Genomic DNA, 19,168 nt, shown 5'->3' on the forward strand with positions numbered 1-19,168 from the left:
CATCCTCTGTGAGGTAGAACTTAGGGATTTGCTGGTTCATTTCACTTGAGGAGCAGGAGGACATGCAAATGGAATTAGCTTGAGAAAGAAAATGATTACAACCTTTGATAAGAATGATAATGGATTAGGATCAGTGGAGAGAAAGTCTACTGGCTGATTAGTATTATTTTATTACTACATTATCATTAATACAGTACTTGGATTGATGGGGCAAGATTCTCAACCATGTGAGTTGGCCCAGTGGAAAATTTTGTATGTTGGCAAACTGATTACTGTTATCAATAGCAAACATATTAACAATGAATTTCCTGGAGGCAGAACAATCTTTTTAAGACGTGGATTCTCACTTTAGTCATTTACTCTCCCTTTTATCTCCAGGATAATTTTTTGTCTGTAATGCCCCCCACCCCCTTCACTATTTCTAATTTACTTGAGATAGTACTTTACTTATTTTTAGAAACATGTAAAGAGAAGGTTAGGGGATTTTTTTTTAATTGTGACCTGTATTTTATTTTTTAATTTATTTTATTTTTTAAAGATTTTATTTACTTATCTGACAGAGAGAGAGAGAGAGAGAGCACAATCAGGGGAAGCGGCAGGCAGAGGGAGAGGGAGAAGTAGGCTCCCAGCCGAGCAAGGAGCCTGATGTGGGGTTCGATCCCAGGACCCTGGGATCGTGATATGTTCTGAAGGCAGACGCTTAACAGACTGAGCCATCCAGGTGCCCCAATCGTGACCTATTTTTTAAAGGATGTTTAGAAGACAGAAGCCTAGCATGGTTAGGATTCTCTTTTATTCTTCTACTATTCTTACAAAATTTTTTAAGGAACAGCTTTATTGAGTTATAATTGATCCAAAATAAGCGATACATATTTAAAATGTATAAGCTGCTAAGCTGACATTCAGTAAACTGAACATATGTACACACTTTTATGAGTTTTGACCTGTGTATGCACCTATGAAACCACCAGCAGAATAAGGATAATGAACATGTCTATCACCCAAAAAAGTTTCCTTCTGTTCCTTGGTAATCTCTGCTTCCTGCTCTTCCTTACATTTCCTTATCCCAGGGCATCAGTGATCTACCTTCTGTTGCTATTGATTAGCTTCTACCTTCTAGATTTTTATAAGTGGAATCCTATAATATGATCTCTATTTTTGTGGGGGGTGAGGCTTACTATAATTATTTTAAGATCCATCCATATTGTAGTGTACATCAGTAGTTCATTTCTTTTTATTGCTCAGTGGTATTCCATTCCATAGTTTATTTATTCATCTATACATTCATATGTGTTTATTCGTCTACCCATTGATAGACATTTGGATCATTTCCAGTGTTTCACTATTACAAGTAAAACTGTGCACATTCATGCACAAGTCCTTGTAAGAACACATGCTTTTATTTTGCTTTGGTGAATACCTAAGAGTGGAATGGCTACACCATATGATAGTTGTATTTTAACCTTCTAAGAAGCCACTGAACTATTAGCTGATGTTGTTGTGCCATTTTACATTCCTTTCAATAGTATATGAAAATTCCAGTTGCTCTATGTCTTCAACAACACTTAGTATGTTCAATCATTTTCTTTTTATTTATTTATTTATTTTTAGGGGGGCGGAGAGAGGTGAGTAGGGGCAGAGGGAGAGGGAGAGAGAATCTTAAGCAGGCTCCATGCTCAGTGTGGAGTCTGAGGTAGGACTTGATCTCATGACCCTGAGTCCATGACTTGAGCTGAAAACAAGAGTCAGACACATAATTGACTGAGTCACCCAGGTGCCCCTGGTCAATCATTTTAATTTTAGACGTTCTAATAGGAGTATAGCGGTATGTCAAAGAAGCATTCAGCGTATATAAAGAACGCCTCCAAATAAACAAGCAAAAAATCAACCTAAGAGAGAAATGGGTAGACACTTGGTGAAGGTGACAAATGGTGTAACTAGAATGACTAATGAACATAGGAAAAGATGTTCACCCTTATTAGTAACAAGGGAAAAGCAAATGAAAACCACTGTGAGTTACTGATTGTCATTTTTTCATATGTGAAAACCTGCATGCCTAACATTTGTAAGTGTTGACAAAGATAAAGGAAAAATAGGATGAAACACAGCGTTGGCCCTGAGTACGAGTCTCAGTTATCATTCCCCAAGCTGGAAGTTGAGTGTTCACCTACTATTAATTTCTGTCTATTTTTTTGTACCTCCAGGCCTCCCTACTTATGTGTGAATTCAAATTGTATTTACAAAGGTTCTTGTTCTAATTCATGAAGCCTCTGCTGCCCTGTTTTAGCAAGGTTTATTAGAGCATCTCCACTGCTGTATTGTGAAATGAATAGTTAATGTGATATTTAAGAAACCACTAAATAATCCCATGTATTCTTTCTATCCCTGTCCTTTTAAAAAGAGTACGTCAACTTCCTGCTGCTGTCTATTTCCAGGAGGCAGAAAACGGTATTAGGGAGGAGGTACAAATCAGGCTTCCAAGTATGTTCACAGTGTTTTATTAAAATAAAAAAGATATGAAGTTAAATATGACAAAATGTTACGATTTCATAAAACTGAATGCTGGGTGCATGGATGTTTGCTATTTTCTATTTCTGTCTCTTGGTATGAAATATTTTGTATTAAAATGATGTAATGTAATAGTGAAACAGGTTTCAGATAGAGATTGCTGATAGGAAAATCCTCTTATAACCAGTTTCCCTTTACCTTCATGATAAAAGAAAGGATTTGTGATATTTCTAGCAGTACTACTAGCTATTTAACACTGGAACGCAGGGAGCTGGATTGTGTTGTTCAGGCCATTTTCAAGGCAGGTTAGGGTAGGAGGGATGGTAGTATTGGAGGGAGAGAGAGCATTCCTTCTCCAGTAGCTTTACAAAGAGATTGAGGACCATTTGAATTTTCCCATTGTCAAACCATGGAAAGAATTGTTTTTAGAGCCCTCTTTATTTATGCCTTGTAACACATTTGTATCATCAAATGATTTGCTATTGATGAGGTTTAGGAACTGCCACCTCGTTAGATTACTGAGTGGTTCTGAATAGGCAGGTAGCCTCCTTTCTTAAATGCTAAGTATTTGTGTTTCTCCTACTTGGTTAGTTTTCATTATTTTCTTCCCCTGTCTCCTGGTTTAGTCCTCCCAGCCCCTTTACCCTTCAACCGGATAATTCTTTCTTATTATTTTTTTTCCCAACTGGAGAATTCTTATTTATCCTCTAGTGTCAATTCAGATGTCCACTAACCAGGAACCTTTCCTGGTGCTCATGCTGAGTCCCAGAGGCGCTGCCTCTTCTATGTGCTCATCTAAGCTCTCTTTGGGGGTGGGTTTTTATTTTTCGGAGCAGGAATCACCATTGGATTTCTGGCACACTGCAGCCATCACAATATTGAATAAGTGAGACATAATCGCTTGTTTTCAAGGAGCCATGAAGCTTGACTCCTCTCACTGGGAAACAGAAGTGTTATGGGAGCATGTAGGAGAGGCACCTCCTCTGAGATTTGGCATGTGCGCCAGGACAGGTTCCCATTTGGAGGACATCAGAGCTGACACTAGTCATTGAGAATAAGCACACAGCGCTACAGCATTAAGGAATGAAGAATGGAAGAGAAAGGAAGAAAAATGGTTAACAGAAAAAAAATCTCATGTCCACTGAGAGATGGTAGTGTGCAATCAGAAAAATTAAATTTAAGTTCTCTTTCCTCCACTTTGAAATCTTTAACAGGTCAATTAGTGCTTTAGGCCTCAGTTTTCTTCGAACTTTTAAAAAGCCAAGGCAGTAATACTTCTTTCCCCTGAGAATAAAATGAGGTAATATATGTGAAAGGTACCTTGTAAGGAGAAAATAGTAAATAAATGTGTAAATATGAAAAAAATAAAGGGAAGAAAAATTAGGACATGGCAATAAAAACAAGGAGCTTATGAAGAAATACAGTACAAAGAACAATAGTTATAGTTGATTTGTCTTTATTTTGTCTCATGAAATGAGATATGGCTTTCTACCAGACTAGCACAGCAGTCAAATGGGTGTCAATGGTAGCTTCATGTCCTCTCTGAGCGCCAGCAAATATTTTAAAAAGAAAACAATGTTCTAGACCTTGTATAGATTATAAAACTTTCCCAGGGGCCTAGGGGATTATTTCTTTGAATCTGGTGCTGGATTTCCTTTATGTTATTATTTTTAATATTTGTATTCGAATAGCATTCAAAATCATGCATTGAGGTGAAAGTTTCCCAGTAGCAATTTTCCTTATAAGAAAACATTTCTGCAGTGTATGATTTCTCTGACTGTGGTGCCTATCTTACATGATGGGCATGTTCATGGCCAAGAATTGAGAATCTTAACTTTTGAAAGAGCAGTGAAGTTGCAGCCTCTCTATTTCAGACAAACATTTGCTTTATTTTTGAAATGCTATTAGCCTAGACTTTTAGGTTTCAGGTTTCATTACAGATGAGAGTCGCTATTTTATAAATCTTCAAATTCACATTTTGTTTTTAAGACTGAGTTGGCAGAATTGTGGAATATGGCATTGAAGTAAAAAACCAACTAGTTTGGAGAATACATGTTGTTCAGTGCACTAAAGTCTATCTGTGAGAAAAGCCTTTTATTTTTTCTTTCCTTCCAGCCACAAGATTATTTTTAACCCCATTCACACAGTAGCCAATTACCCTGAAAATCCTTAAAGACACATCTTCGCCTAACCCCGGCATATCTTTGCCCTATGTATTGCCAAGGGAGCTGTCGCCGGGAGGGGTGTGTGAGCTTGTCCCCAGGTGTGTTTGCATGTATAGAACATCTGCTAAGATGCTTCTTGGGTTGGATGCTAAGCAGGGTGGGAAGGTGAGTCAAACCCAGGTCCATCTTATGAACTACAAGGGCGAGGAGGTATGTATCCTAAGAAACAGGTGCTGTGCGCTCTCCTACGGTTCACGCTGAATCTTAACAACTCCCTCAAGACTCTTGGCTGTTTCTTCTGCACTGTGAACAGAAGTGCCATGTTCTTCAGGCATTTCAGAGGATCATTTAACTCTTTTTTTGGGGGGCGGGGGTGCTAATTTCTGAGAAATTCCTTGGTAAACCTGTCCAGGTACAAACAATCTGGGTGTCATTTAGATTAATAATAGCTTTAATTATGGTAATGACAGTGCTAGAGATAATAATTAACAGTGTCAAAGTCTGCACGTGGATCTTTTTGTTGCGACCTGCATCTATGATTATAATCTCTATTTTTTGTGGAAGCTACACAGAATTGCAGTATTGTGAAGATCACACAGCCGGGAAGTGTTTGAGCCCCGGTTTTAGCCCATCAGTCTGACTTCTGAGCCCAGGTTAGAGGTTAGCTCTTTTGAAAAGATAGAAAGTAATCATTGCAATAATATTTCAGAGACTGTGAGGTCTACAAAAGCCATGATGTAAAAAAAAAACAAAAACAAAAAACCTGGGCTTCTCCCTAGGCATTCCCTTGTGACTCTCCCCATACTCTGACTCCTATAGCTAGCTCAGGGTAGAGCCCTATTTGCTACATCATACGCAGTTACATTTTAAATACCAAAGATCATTTAAAACTTCAGATTCAGTCTTTCTTTACTTAGTTGATGAGCAGTAACTGCCTCAGCAGGGCTCAGAATTATCCAATGATTCTTTTTATATTTGTTTTTATGGTCTAAGCCTGCTTTCCACTTTTTTGATGTTGTTGTTATTAGTATCATCTTCCTTTGTTCTTGAAAAGCAAAATTAAAAATCAGAACACACTATTTCCTTGTGGCAATTTGTTGTTATTACAGCTGCTTTAGTGTCGGGGTTTTTTTTCCCCTGCTTCTCCAAAGCATTTTTATTATTTTCTGCTAACATTTCAATTGCACCAGCATCCTAAGGCTGAGAGAGGTTACCAGTTCAGAAATAGAAAGAAATAAAATAATGCTTTAGACTGTTTTCATGCTTGTGGCATTTGCTGTCATTTTTAACATTTCTAAATTGTTTCCCCAATATTTTGTATCATATTTGGCTGATCGTTTCTTTCAGAGCAACTAAGGTGGGGGTTTAGGATTTCTAACGTTTTAGTTTCACTTTCTGTCCTTCAGGATTTATAGCCCTTCTTCGGCAGTCTTGCTAAACATTGGACTTTCCATTTAGAAAGCATTGACCTCATAGCACAGTTTAGATGAACTAGTCTGATGGAGAAATGGACTGTGACCCTCTGCTGTTGACTAGATATGTTGCCGTGGGCAAGTCATGTCTCTTACCTTTGTTTCAAATAAAAAAGACTTGTGATGGTCATTGAGGTGCATGTCCCAGGATCCTCTCCAAGGACCCTGGCTGATGGGAGTACAGATGGCCTCCAGCTGTCAGTTCCTTTGAGAATTGCCTCAACTGGGGGCTGCCTCCTTGCTCAAGGACATGCCTTTCCCAGGGCTGCCCACATCTAAAGACTGGTTGTGGCAGAAATATAAAGGCCCAGCATTTTGACCCACCACTCTACCTTGCCACCACGCCACCAGGCCACCATGCCACAACCCCAGTATGGGGCAGTTTTGATTGGCTAAGTTCCAGAGCTGTGATGAGGTTAAGGCTTTGTTAGGCCTGATTGCAGCTCATTGACTTCTCTTTCTGCCCCAACTTGTTGTCACCTTCTTCCTCCATAGGTGTTGATACCCCCAAAATAACCTGCTTGTCAATCCAGCCTATATATGGTCCCATCCAACTGAAACATTCTAGGGCTCTGTATTGTGAATGTTGTCCTGGTCAAGAGTAAAGTCAGTTGGTAATGGTATTGAAGATCTCATTATCTTCCATATCTTTTTCACATTTTTTTTCTATCTACCAATACTTGTTAATATAAATTAAGTGAAAGTAATTGAGAATAATAATTAGGTTTATAGTTGTTAGTTCTACTTTGTTCCTAAAATTGAATCAAATTAAAAAAGTTTAAGCATGTTACTTTAATGATTTTTAAATCAGCTTGTTCGGGCTGTCTGGTATCTGATTTGCAGAGGGTTGTCTTTTTCAGAGTACTCCTAGGAAGTGAAGTAGCAAGGTTCCTGTTGCCTTCAGCCAGTGTTGAGTTTCCTGTGCTCATTGTGGCTTGGATGTTGTCCAGGCAGGCTGCACTTATAAAAACTGGCTGGCATGGTCAACTTCTATGAGCCTTGGGATCACTAGCTATGAAATGGGGATATGAAATACGTTGCATTGTATCCACTAGGAGTGTTCAGGGGAAATACGACATCACCTAGGAATTAGGTGGAGAGAGACCTAAGAGTTTTTTTTAGATGTCTGGTAAATGGAGAAAATTTGTATTAGAGTTGACATTTTTGGCTGAAGGAACTGGTACAAGGAAACCTCTTGGGAGAAAGTTTGAGATAGCCGTAATTGAACTGAGCTGGAATATTTGTAAGGAGCCAAAAACGTCCACACTTGTGTGACAATTGGGCAGGGGCTAGGGAACAGGTTCCCTACTCTAGAGAAATAGGAAATTGAAATTGTTTAGTGTTTTATGTAAACAAAGTAAAATTATTGGGCCTTGAGGTACAGTGAAAAAAGTACTTATAATTTTAGGGATACTGTAATCAAGATGACTAATGTGCCAGGAACTGACCTATTTCTTAGCGTTTTTGCTTGTAGGTGGTTGATATACAGGCAACCTGGAAAACATTAAGATTTATGGGAGAGGGAATGTTTCTTCTCTACTTTTTTAGGTTCATAGAAAGCTCAAATTTTTGCTTCATTTCTTTCACTTCTCCTCTGGCCTCTCTTGTAGCTCTAGCTCTGTCAAGAAATAGATAATCAGCACAAGTCTAGTTATCTAAACTCTGTTATCAACCACTCTAATTTCTTTGCACCCGCTCTACTTTCTTGATAAAGAACTAACCTTGAATTGATATCCAAATCAACTCTTTTTAAAAATTTTTTTATTGTTATGTTAATCACCATACATTACGTCATTAGTTTTTGATGTAGTGTTCCATGATTCCCAAATCAACTCTTTCTGCTTCTCCCCGGTCAGCTCACTGCACAGATATCTTTCTCAGATATTCCAGAGCCTACCATCTCACCTTTCCTTCCAGTCGGAGGATAAGCTTGTCTGTTGCACTAAGAATGATCAGGTGACTAGGTGTGAACTTCATGCATATTCAGCCTCTTGGTCTCATTCTTTGATTCCCGTTCCATCATTTTCTCTAGAACCTTGGTTCCTTAATTATCAGCTTAAAATATGTTCCAGACTGTGTCATCCCAAGATGAAAGAAACAAAATAATGCCGTTATTTCCCCTTCCATCCTTCTTTGGAAACTTACCTCCCTTTCTTTTCAGCCATGCTTTATGACGTGTACCTACCTTTGCTTCTCCACCGAGGCTGTGTTCATTCTCTTTCTGTTCAGGTCACAGTTGACTTCCAAATTATAAAATCCAACAGATTGAGGAAATTTTCTGCCTAATTTTTCAAAACAGCTTTATTGAATTATAATTGGCTTCCAATGAAATAAATATTTTAAAGCATACAATTTAATAAGTTTTGACATATTTATACACACATGAAGTCATTACCACAATCAAAGTAACAGACATACCATTACACCCCAAAATTTCTTTGTGCCCTTTGTTATCTCTCCTTACCGCCTTTTCTGCCCATGCTCCCTTACCACACCATGCCTTAGGTAACTAGAGTGATCTGCTTTCTGTCACTTTAGATTAGTTTGCCTTTTCTAGATTGTTGTAAACAGAATCCTACAGTATATAGTCTTTTCTTGCCTGGATTTTTTTTTCACTGAGCATAATTATTTTGAGATGCTTCCATGTTGTAGTGTGTATTAATACTTCATTCCTTTTACTGCTGAGTTGTATTATATTATATGGACAGCTTACAATATATTTATCCATCCAGGTGGATAGGCATTTGGGTTGTTTCTAGGTTTTGGCAATTACAGATAAAGCTGCTATAAATATTTGTGTTCAGGTCTTTGTATGGGCATATGTTTTTATTTCTCCTGCATAAATAGGTAGGAATGGAATGGCTGAATAGGAGTTGTATGTTTAAGTTTATAAGAAACAAACTGTTTTTCAAAGTGGTTGATCCACTTTACGTTTCTATTAGTAGTGTATAATAGTAGAAGTTGCTCCCCATCTTTGGCAATACTAGGTATGGTCAGTCATTTTAATTTCAGCCATTCTAATAAGTGTATAGTTGTATCTGATTGTGATTTTAATTTGCATTTCCTTAATGGCTAATGGTGCTGAGTAGCATATATTTATTTGCCATCCATATACCTATTCTTGGGTGTAGCAACCAAATCTTTTGCCCATTAAAATTTTTTAAATTGATTTTCAAAACTTCTTTATGTAATCTGGAGACAAGTCTTTTATCAGATATGTGATTTGCAGATATTTACCCCCATTCTGTGCCTTATCTTTTCATTCCCTTAACAGTGTCCCTCAAAGAGCAGAGGTTCTTAATTTTGATGAGATTTAATTAATTCACTTTTTCTTTTATGGAGTATGTTTTTGTTATAGTGTCTAAGAAATCTTTTGTAACCCAAGGTCATAAAGATTTTTCTACTCTGTTTTCTTCTAGAAGTTTTATACTTTTCAGTTTTATTTTTAGGTTTGTGATTATTTTGAGAAAATTTATATATGCTATGAGCTATGAATTATAGTTTTTTTTGCATATGGATATCCAGTTGTTCTAGCACAGTTTGTTGAAGTGACTTACTTGCCTTTCTACCGTTGTCTAAAATCAACTAACTATATATATTTGGGTCTATTTCTGGACTCTCTATTCTGTTCCATTCATCTATTATTTGTCTATCTTGATGCAATATTGCACTGTTTTCATTACAGTAGTTTCATAATAGGTCTTGAAGTCAGTTAAAGTCTTCCAACTTTGTTCTTGTTCAAAGTTGTTTTAATGAGTGATCTGCGTTTATTTGGATGTTGATGTGGTTGAGTTTTTTTAATTAAAATGAACTTTATTTATTTATTATGCTAACTGAACTGTGGTTGAGTTTAAATGATCATTTTGCTATTTGTTTTGTTTGTCATATTTGTTCTTGGTTCTTTCTCTCTTTTTTTTTTGTTTTTCAACTTTGCTTCCTTTGGATTAATTGTCGAGTTTTTACTATTTCATTTTATTTGCTTAGTTTGGCTTAGTAGCTATAACTTTTTGTGTTATTCTAGCAATTTCTTTATGGTTGGTAGTATATATCTTTAAGTTATCATCGTCTGTCTTCAAGTGATAATATACTACTCGTGTACAGTATAAGAACCTTGCAGCAATAGACTTTGATCTCTCCCTTTTTGGACTTCATGCTATTGGTGTTATGAATTTTACTTTTATATGTGTTATCAGCTGCTAAATACATTGTGGTTATTTTTGTTTTGAACAGTTGATTAGCTTTTAAAGATATTTAAATAATAAGAAAAAAGTCTTATATTTACCCAACTAGTTATCATGTCCAATGGTCTTTATTTTTGTGTTATTTTCATTGGGTGAAGGATTCAAGATTGACAGGTTTTTTGTTTTAGTTCTTTAAAAATATTGTCTCTGTCTCTTTTCATTTACATTGTTTCTCTTTAGAAATCTGCTGTCATTCTTGCTTTTGCCTTTGTTCTTCTGTACATAATGTGTCTTTTCTCTTTGACTGTTTTTGAAATTTTTTTGTCATTGAATTTAAGCAATTTAGTTATAATTTGTATAGGTGTAGTTTTGTTTAGATTTTGTGTGTGTGTGTGCCTGACATTGATTGAGCTGGGATTGATGGGTTTACATTTTTCATCAAATTTGAGAAATTTTGGTAAATTTTTTCTTCATATATTTTCTCTATTCATTCCTTTGGGGACTCCAACTACATCTATATTTGGCTATTTGAAACTTTTTCACAATTCATTGGTGTTCTATTCACTTTTCTTTCAGTGTTGTTTCTTTTTTTCTCCTTCTGTGTTTCCTTTTGGATAGTTTCCATTGCTGTATCTTCAAGTTTACCAGTTATTTTTTGCAATGTCTAATCTGTTAATTCCAGCCAGTGTTCCTTTCTTATTCACCCCATTCATTTGTTTCAGTTAGGGTCTTTTTTATATCTTCTTTGTCTCTACATAACATTTTCTTTCCTTTAACTTTTTCAACGTATTGAGTACTATCATGATACATATTTTAATGTCTTTTTTCTAGTACTTCTATTGTCTGTGTCATTTGTTGATGAATTGTTACTTATTTTTCTCTACTTTGTTTTTTTCTTCTTTGCATGATAATTTTTCTGTGGAATGCCAAGCAGTGTTAATTTTACCTTGTAATATTATCAGTATTTTTGTATTCGTCGTAATATTCCTGGGGTTTTTTCCAGGATTACTTAGAAATACCTTAATCCTTTTGGCCCTTCTTTTTTAAGTCTTGTTAGACAGGATAGCATAGGGTTTCAGTCCACAACCAATGTAAGACCTGTTTTAGTACTGTAACTGATAACCCATTGATTATTAGGTTTTCAGCTTGGCTTTTGGGAACTGGCAATATTCTTGGTCCTTGTGAACTCCCAACATTATTCCCTCTAATCTTTTTTGTGTTGTTTGTTCTCTGGCCTTGGGTAAGTTCAAGCACTGACAGTATTCAATTGAATACTAAAGGGTTTTTTGTGGAATTTTTTTTTTTTTTTGGCAGATCTTCAGGGTTCTCTGTCTATACAGTCCTCTTCTCTCCTTCACTCTGTCCTACGAATTCTAGTTAACCCTGACTTGTCCAGACTCCCAGCTCTGTCTCTTCAACTTGGGAAGACTTCTGGGCTCTTTCTGTGTTCTCTGTTGGGGCAGTGTTAGGGCTTACCTCCCAGGGATCAGTGCCCTTGGTTACCTGACGTCCAATGTCTCATGTGGCATTTTTTTGTTTTAGTTTTTCACATGGAAGGGTAAAACTAGTTCATTTTTCCACATTGTCCAAACATGGAAGTCTTTCTTTTTCATTTGACACTTTGACTACTCCTTTTTTTAGATGTAGATCTTCCTCGACTTATGATGGGGTTACGGCCTGATAAACCCATTGTAAGTTGAAGATATCCTAAGTAGAATATGCATTTAATACACCTAACCTGCCAAACATCATAGTTTAGCCTAGCCTACCTTACATGTGCTCAGAACACTTACATTAGCCTGCAGTTGGGCAAAATCATCTAGCACAAAACCTACGTGATAATAAAAAAGTCTTGAGTATCTCATGTAATTTGTTGAATACTACACTGAAAGTGAAAAACAGAATGGTATACATATAGAATGGTTGGAAGTGTATCAGTTGTTACCCTTGTGATTGCGTGGCTGACTGGGAGTAGCGGCTTGCTGCAGCACAAGAGCCTGGGAAAAGATCAAAATTCAAAATTAGAAGTGTGGTTTCTACTGAATGCGTATCACTTTCACTCCATTGTAAAGTCGAAAAATAGTAAGTAGAGGGCTATAAAATAAGAAAAAAAGAAATATACCTTTTCTTATTTTTCTTACACCTCTTATCACTTATTCTTTTTATTTTTCTTTGGCTTCTTTTTTGATGATGCTTAATGTTTGTAACAGGAATTCTTTGAAACTGGGGGCTGGGGTTTTCCTTCTCAAAGCAGAGTTTGATAGGGAGATGGCTAAAATCTTAAAGTTGCATTGTTTTAGATCTGGTTTACAAAAAGATTGCCTTATGATTTTTATTTTTTTTTTTTAGGAAAAATCAGTGAATTGTGCTTTATCTCTTGGGATATTGAAAACATACTTATTTTAAAATATCAGGTTTTTTTTATTTTTTAAAGATTTGTTTATTTCGGGGTGGGGGAAGGGGCAGAGGGAATTCTAAGCAGACTCCCTGTTGAGCACAGAGCCCACCATGGGGCTCAGTCTCAGGACCCTGAGATCATGAGGCTTGAGCCAAAACCGAGAGTCGGATACTCAACAGGCTGAGCCACCCAGGCACCCCTAAAATATCTGGTTGTTTTAGAAAATTAATCTCATCTGGAGTGAATTCATGTTTGATGGTTGGTTTTGTTGGCTGGCTTACTTAGCATTAGATTTATTCATGGACTTTGGAATTTTGGTTTGCAGGTTCCTGTTCAGTGGAGGATTTTTGCTTTTGTTTTTCTTCTTTTCTCTTTTTCCTCCCTCTTGTCCTCTCCTGATTTGCTTATTTCTCCCTTATGTGACTTTGCAGTTGGTTCCATGTAGCTCTCTCAGCCTGAAATCCAGAATGGACTTAGAAAGATCTGTCAGATGTACTAACTAGCTCTGATTTAGGGGATGGCAGATCCAACACCTATGGCTTGGATCTCTGAGCCTACAGCTCTTCAGAGCTCCTGCTCCAGGCTGTATTTGGCGAGTTTTTGTCACTCTTCTTTTACGAGCATGAAGCTTATTCCATTCCAGCATCTGACTCTAAGCTTTTAGCCTCCCTCAGATCCTGAGCCAATAGTGCATTATCCTTCTGAAGGCAGGCTCCTGGCTCCTTTCCTGAGTGTGGACCCCGAGCCCAGCAGCACTGTGCTTTCTCCTCTCTCACGGTTTTGCATTTCTGTTCTGTTTCTAGCCTATGGAAGTATTGAATGTAGATTATACCTTTTTGGTTTTTTCCTTTTGATCATACCTGTCGTTAATGTGTTGCAAAAACAAGGAGTCTGATGGTGTCATCTTGGTCTTGTAAGGCCACTTTGCATGGAAAACCAAGTTAGTGTAGTTTTTGTTGTCTGCTCCAGTGGAGGGCAGCATAGGGCTTATTGTCTGACACCTGGATTTGAATTCTGATCATGGCATTTACTGTGTAAACTTAGGTATGTAAGCTGTTGTGACCACCATTCTTTCTTCTATAAAATGAGAATAATGGTGGTTCCTGAGCAGTGTTTATGCCAGCCTTATACCAGTGTAAAGATTAGAGAAGACATGCAAGGGATTCAGCACAGCATCACAGGAAATGAACAGCACATGTTGATTACCTTAGGAATGCAATTTAGAAACGCTTATTTTTTTTCATATTTTTATAAAAAGGTGAAAGATATTTTAGATTATGGCCTGACTTTCAGTGACATTCAATTCAAAAATCACCCATTTGGCATTTAGGTTCTTTGCATACTTTTCCTTACTGAATTGTCACCAAAACTCTGTGAGTTAAGTATTCTTATTTTAAGCAAAATGGAGGCAGTGAAGGAGGGTAAGGAACTTGCTTGGCTAAAATGGTGGAGCTGGGATTTGATCCTAGATCTAGGATCGCTCTTTCCATACACTATGACCCATCTACCCATGTCTCTTTGATCAGATTTGTAGAGGGTGGGGTGTGAGCCTTCTTTCTAGAAGGTTTGTCTGTGTACTATCCTTTGGGAATGGTTAGCGAGGAAGATCGAGGACCAAAGGGCCTGTGGCTGTGGCTCACCCCAGGCCAGGTTGCTGTTAAGCTGTCCCCTCTGCTCCCTACACAGCCAGAGAACAGTCATTTATCCTTGTGCCTCTGACCCCATGCCCAGGTTTGGAAGGAGGGCACATTAAATTGTGCTATACTCCATTTTCAACCCACTGTGAGGTGGAGAGATGATAATATCATTTCCAGATCTAAGCCCTAATCAAAAGGATTCCCATGTCCCTTGTCCAGGGCAGGAGCCTGGAACAGCACTTCACCACACAGGTCTTTCCACCAAGTAGAAGACTGTGATAATAGCTGTGTGATCAGTTACACTATCACTGTTGGTGATAGAAAATGCTAGTTTTCTTGTTTTCCGCTATTACTTTGGGAATATCTTAGCAGAGGGAGTCATTGTGGCTGAAATAGTGCTAATAGCTTCTGCCGTGTGCTGTGTGCTGTGGAGGTCCCACACCAGAGAATTTTATTACCCTCTTTCCCTCTCTGAGAGGGAAAAGGTAATGTTTCACATTAATTGTGTAGTTGGAATAATTTTATTCCACTTAGCAGTCTGTGGTCCTGGACTCAAGGGTATGTGGCTGTGTAGACACATAGGATTGGTGTGCTAAAGAGTCACTGTGATGGCATTGCCAGGTTTCTAAGGCCCTACATGGGGAATTCACTGTAAGTTGTGAATGACTTCATGCTGCTTGTGGGGTGGGCTTTGGAAATGGAATCAGCATTCATATTACCACATGGCTGCCTCAAGCCTTACCTGTGCTTCCTCTCCCTCATTACTGCCAGCCATGTGGTTTCTCAGTCCAGAGGATACTTTTCTCGTTTGCCGGGGGAGAGACAGGAGGTGCAAACAGACAGCAAGGGCGAGGGACTCAGCAGGAACCTGGGGGTCTTATCCATGGTGCTCAGCTTCTGCATTGGCTACATGGGAGCTGCACAGGGAGGTCAACCTGGGTGGTCTTGTCTCAGCACCCAGCAGATACCCTGAATGTTCAGCCAGGACCTGAGCTCGGATTTGACTCTTTTACTAACTAGTTGTGTGGCCTTGGCCCCCTTGAAAAATATTGAGCTGATGGGAGTGCAAAATGGTACAACTCCTACAGAGGACAATATTAGAACTATACAAGCATTTCCTCTTTGACCAGCAGGGTAGTTTGTTGGAGCACTGTTGCTCATAGCAGAATAATGGATATAATTCAAGTATAAGGGTCTTCTTACATAAATGTGGCAGAGCCACTTGCTGGAACACTGTGCAGGAGTAAGGAAAGGAATGAGGCGGTACATGCTGTGTGTATTCAGGTGGAGATGCCTGCAGAACATATCATTAAGTGAAAAAAAAGCATGGTCTAGAATAATGTGCAAGAATGCTGTCTTTTATATAAGAAAGGAGGAAAAATAGACGTACATGTTGTATTTGCTTACATCTGGTGATAAGAAGGTAACCCTAGCATGGGTCCAAGAGGAGGGTCCAAGAGGAGGCGGTAGGACAGGGACAGGGATGCAGTGACACTTTAATTGTTGCCCTATTTTACCCCAGTTTTATTGAGATATAACTCACATACAAGTTTTATTAGTCTAAGGGATATAACATAATGACCTTGCATGTGTATATATTATGAAATGATCACAATAAATTTAGCATCCACCACCTCACATGGTCACAAAAGTTTTGTTCCTTGTGATGTCACTGATGCTCTATTATATAGTAAAATGTATCCTCTTACAGTATTTCGATTTTGAACCCTGTGAACACAATACCTATTACTTTTTTTTTTTTTTTTTTTTTTTTTTTTGGAGAAGGAGTGGTGAGGGGCATAGGAAGAGGGAGAGAGAGACTCCTAAGCAGGTGCCACCCCCACCTCGGGAGCCTGACTCGGGACTTGATCTCACGACCCTGAGATCATGACCTGAGCTGAAATCAAGAGTCAGATGCTTAACTGACTGAGCCACCAGGTGCCCCAAAATAATTTTTTTAAAGAAAGCCTTTAGAATAGAGAGATATTGAGAAATCTGGAAAAAAAAAATGCCTGTATGCTGCTTGTTGTATTTTCAGTTTAAAGGGCTGTGGGTCTTAATTCAATTAAACAGAAGCAGAAAAGATGGAATTGTCAGGTAACTTTGACAGTGATGGCCGAGTAATTTCCCTAGTGAGACTGTAGTCATCTAGGATGATCTTAGTTTTTCTAAGAATTTATTTTTAGCCTCCCTTTCTTTTTCTCCCCACCTTGCTTTCCTTCCTTGGATGCATGCTAAATCCTGTGCAGAAAGCGTGAGGAGCAGCCCTGTATCAGAGCGCTACATTCTATTTCTCTGCTACCAACCAATGAAAAACTTGTTGAAAAATTAATGCCCAATAGCACCTATTAATTGCATATTTGTATAGTCAATTTAAAAAATTATCTTCTTCAGTGGAGGGAAACTTCAGTAGGATATATAAAATCACTGGTACGTGTTCTAGTTTGGGCCATCAACCTTTTAAAATCTATATTCTCACACCTCTGGGAGGTGGTTCTGATAGCAAAGTCTCATCTTTAAATATAAGGGGTATGGGAGACAGAGGAAGAATCCCTTAGTGAGCCAATAAGTCAGGACAATTAAATGTATTCTATGAGATCTGTGATGAAGGTGGGTTGGGGGGGTGAGAAGGAATGACACCTGTTTAATGTTTACAGTATGTCAGGGTGGTTAAGCACTGCAACATCACATAGGAGACAGAGATTTGTGGGAGGAGACTCCCACACAGCCCGCCTTCATTGTGTGCCCCATTGGTTTTCCAAGGATCGAGCAGTTGTGAGGCTGGTGTACAAAGCAGATGAGATGCGAGATGCAGTGCTGCCTTTCGCATGCCCCTGGTTCCCTGCGGCCAGTAGGGGCAGGTAACACGTCACCAGAGTTGAGAGAATTAGACTTCTAGCAACCCCTCTCCCATTTGAGCTCACAGCACTATGCTGAAAGAATTTTCACTAATCATATCTGAGGTCCCAGTTGACCTTGTGCTCTCTTCATTCTTGGACAAAATCAGCATCCTCATTTAGGAGAGAAAGCAGAAGTGAGTGCCCACATTGCCAAAGAGGATCTCTGCCTTTGAGAAACCTGGCCTCCACCCCTAGGTTCTTTAGTCCAGACCCTGGTGAGCCGGCATTGTGCACAGCAGGGAGAAGCATCAGTCTCAGAGAGGTTAATTAACCTGGCCACTGTTTCACAGGAAAAAGGTAGAAATCTGAGACGTGAATCAGGTTTGGTTTACTCTCAGGTGTTCTTTCTTCTACTTTGCTCTCAGCTAAAAATTAAGGTGTATAATTTTTGATAGTTGCTATAGTCTCACAGAGTTCTAAGGCAATTTTTAAAAAGCTCTGAGCTTCCTTTATAAATATGGTTTAGTAAATCATTACGTGCAAACCAACCAACCAACCAACCAGTGAAGTAAAGAAAAAACTTTGGCATTATTTTCCATTAGATATATAACACCTGTGCAGTTAATTTCCCTCTATCATCCCAATATGAGATTGGTCTAATGCATAATGAATCTATATGATTTGGACATGTTTTCAAAAAATTTTCCTCTATTAATATGTAACACAAAATATATAGTTTTTAGTGGATTTTTTTACTGACTCCTGATACATGGCATGTGAATTAAGCCATACTAAGTTTTTAGCTGGCTATTCAGTATCACATCTTTTTAAAATTTTTTAATTTATTTTTAAAGATTTTATTTATTCATTTGAGACACAGATGTATATATATATATATATAGAGAGAGAGAGAGAGAGAAAGCATGAGCAGGGCGAGAGGCAGAGGGAGAGGGAGAAGCAGCCTCCTTGCTGAGCCAGGAGCCCGATGCGGGGCTTGATCCCAGGACCCTGGGATCATGACCCGAGCCGAAGGCAGACGCTTAACCATCTGAGCCACCCAGGCGTCCCTCAGTATCACATCTTTTAATATAAGCTGTATGTCAAGTTGCTTTTTCAACCCAATATATTAATCCTTACTATAATTTTGAGGTTATGGGGACAAAACATGAGGAAAGCATATTTTGGGTGTTACATAAACGTATTCAACAAGGGATGCCTGGGTGGTTCAGTCGGTTAAGCGTCTGCCTTCAGCAGGTCACAATCCCAGGGTCCTAGGATCAAGTCCCCATCAAGCTCCTTGCTTAGCAGTGAGTCTCCCTCTCCCTCTGCCTGTCACTCCCCCTGCTTGTGCTCTCTCTCTGACAAATAAATAAATAAAATCTTAAAAAATAGTATTCAGTAAATGATTCCGCTACTAGTGATTTAAAAAAATTACTGTTAATGTGTCAATGTAACTGGAATTTAAATTGTTAGAAAATATAGAAAATATGGTGTTTTGGCAAAAATTACACATTAACTAATAAAATTTACTTTCAAGTAAGGACCATTTGTGTTTGAAGTAGAGCTACAGGCTTCCCTAAACTGGGGTTTCATAGATTTTGGCTCTTGCCTGTTGTTGTGAAGGAAGCAGAATTGAAGAACTGAAGTTTTTCAAGAAGTGGAACAAAGAGAACAAATGGTGTATGGACTTTGCATTCTTTGCAAGGTCATGTAGATTTAAAAAGGAAACTTTTTTTTTTTTTAAAGATTTTATTTCTTTCTTTGACAGAGACACAGCGAGAGAGGGAACACAAGCAGGGGGAGTGGGAGAGGGAGAAGCAGGCTTCCCGCGGAGCAGGGAGCCCGATGCGGGGCTTGATCCCAGGACCTTGGGATCAGGACCTGAGTCGAAGGCAGTCGCTTAAGGACTGAGCCACCCAGGCGCCCTAAAAAGGAAACTTTTAACAAAGGATCCAAGGAGGTGAAGA

At 38.5% G+C, this 19,168-nt stretch overlaps 1 protein-coding gene across 15 annotated transcripts in view; it reads left to right on the plus strand.

The window, feature by feature from the left end:
- FARS2 (phenylalanyl-tRNA synthetase 2, mitochondrial) overlaps positions 1–19,168 on the plus strand; it is a 537,883-nt gene that overhangs the window by 181,699 nt on the left and 337,016 nt on the right. The window lies entirely within an intron of this gene.

Source organism: Zalophus californianus, chromosome 7, assembly GCF_009762305.2.
Source record: "Zalophus californianus isolate mZalCal1 chromosome 7, mZalCal1.pri.v2, whole genome shotgun sequence".
In the NCBI taxonomy this organism is placed as follows: domain Eukaryota; kingdom Metazoa; phylum Chordata; class Mammalia; order Carnivora; family Otariidae; genus Zalophus; species Zalophus californianus.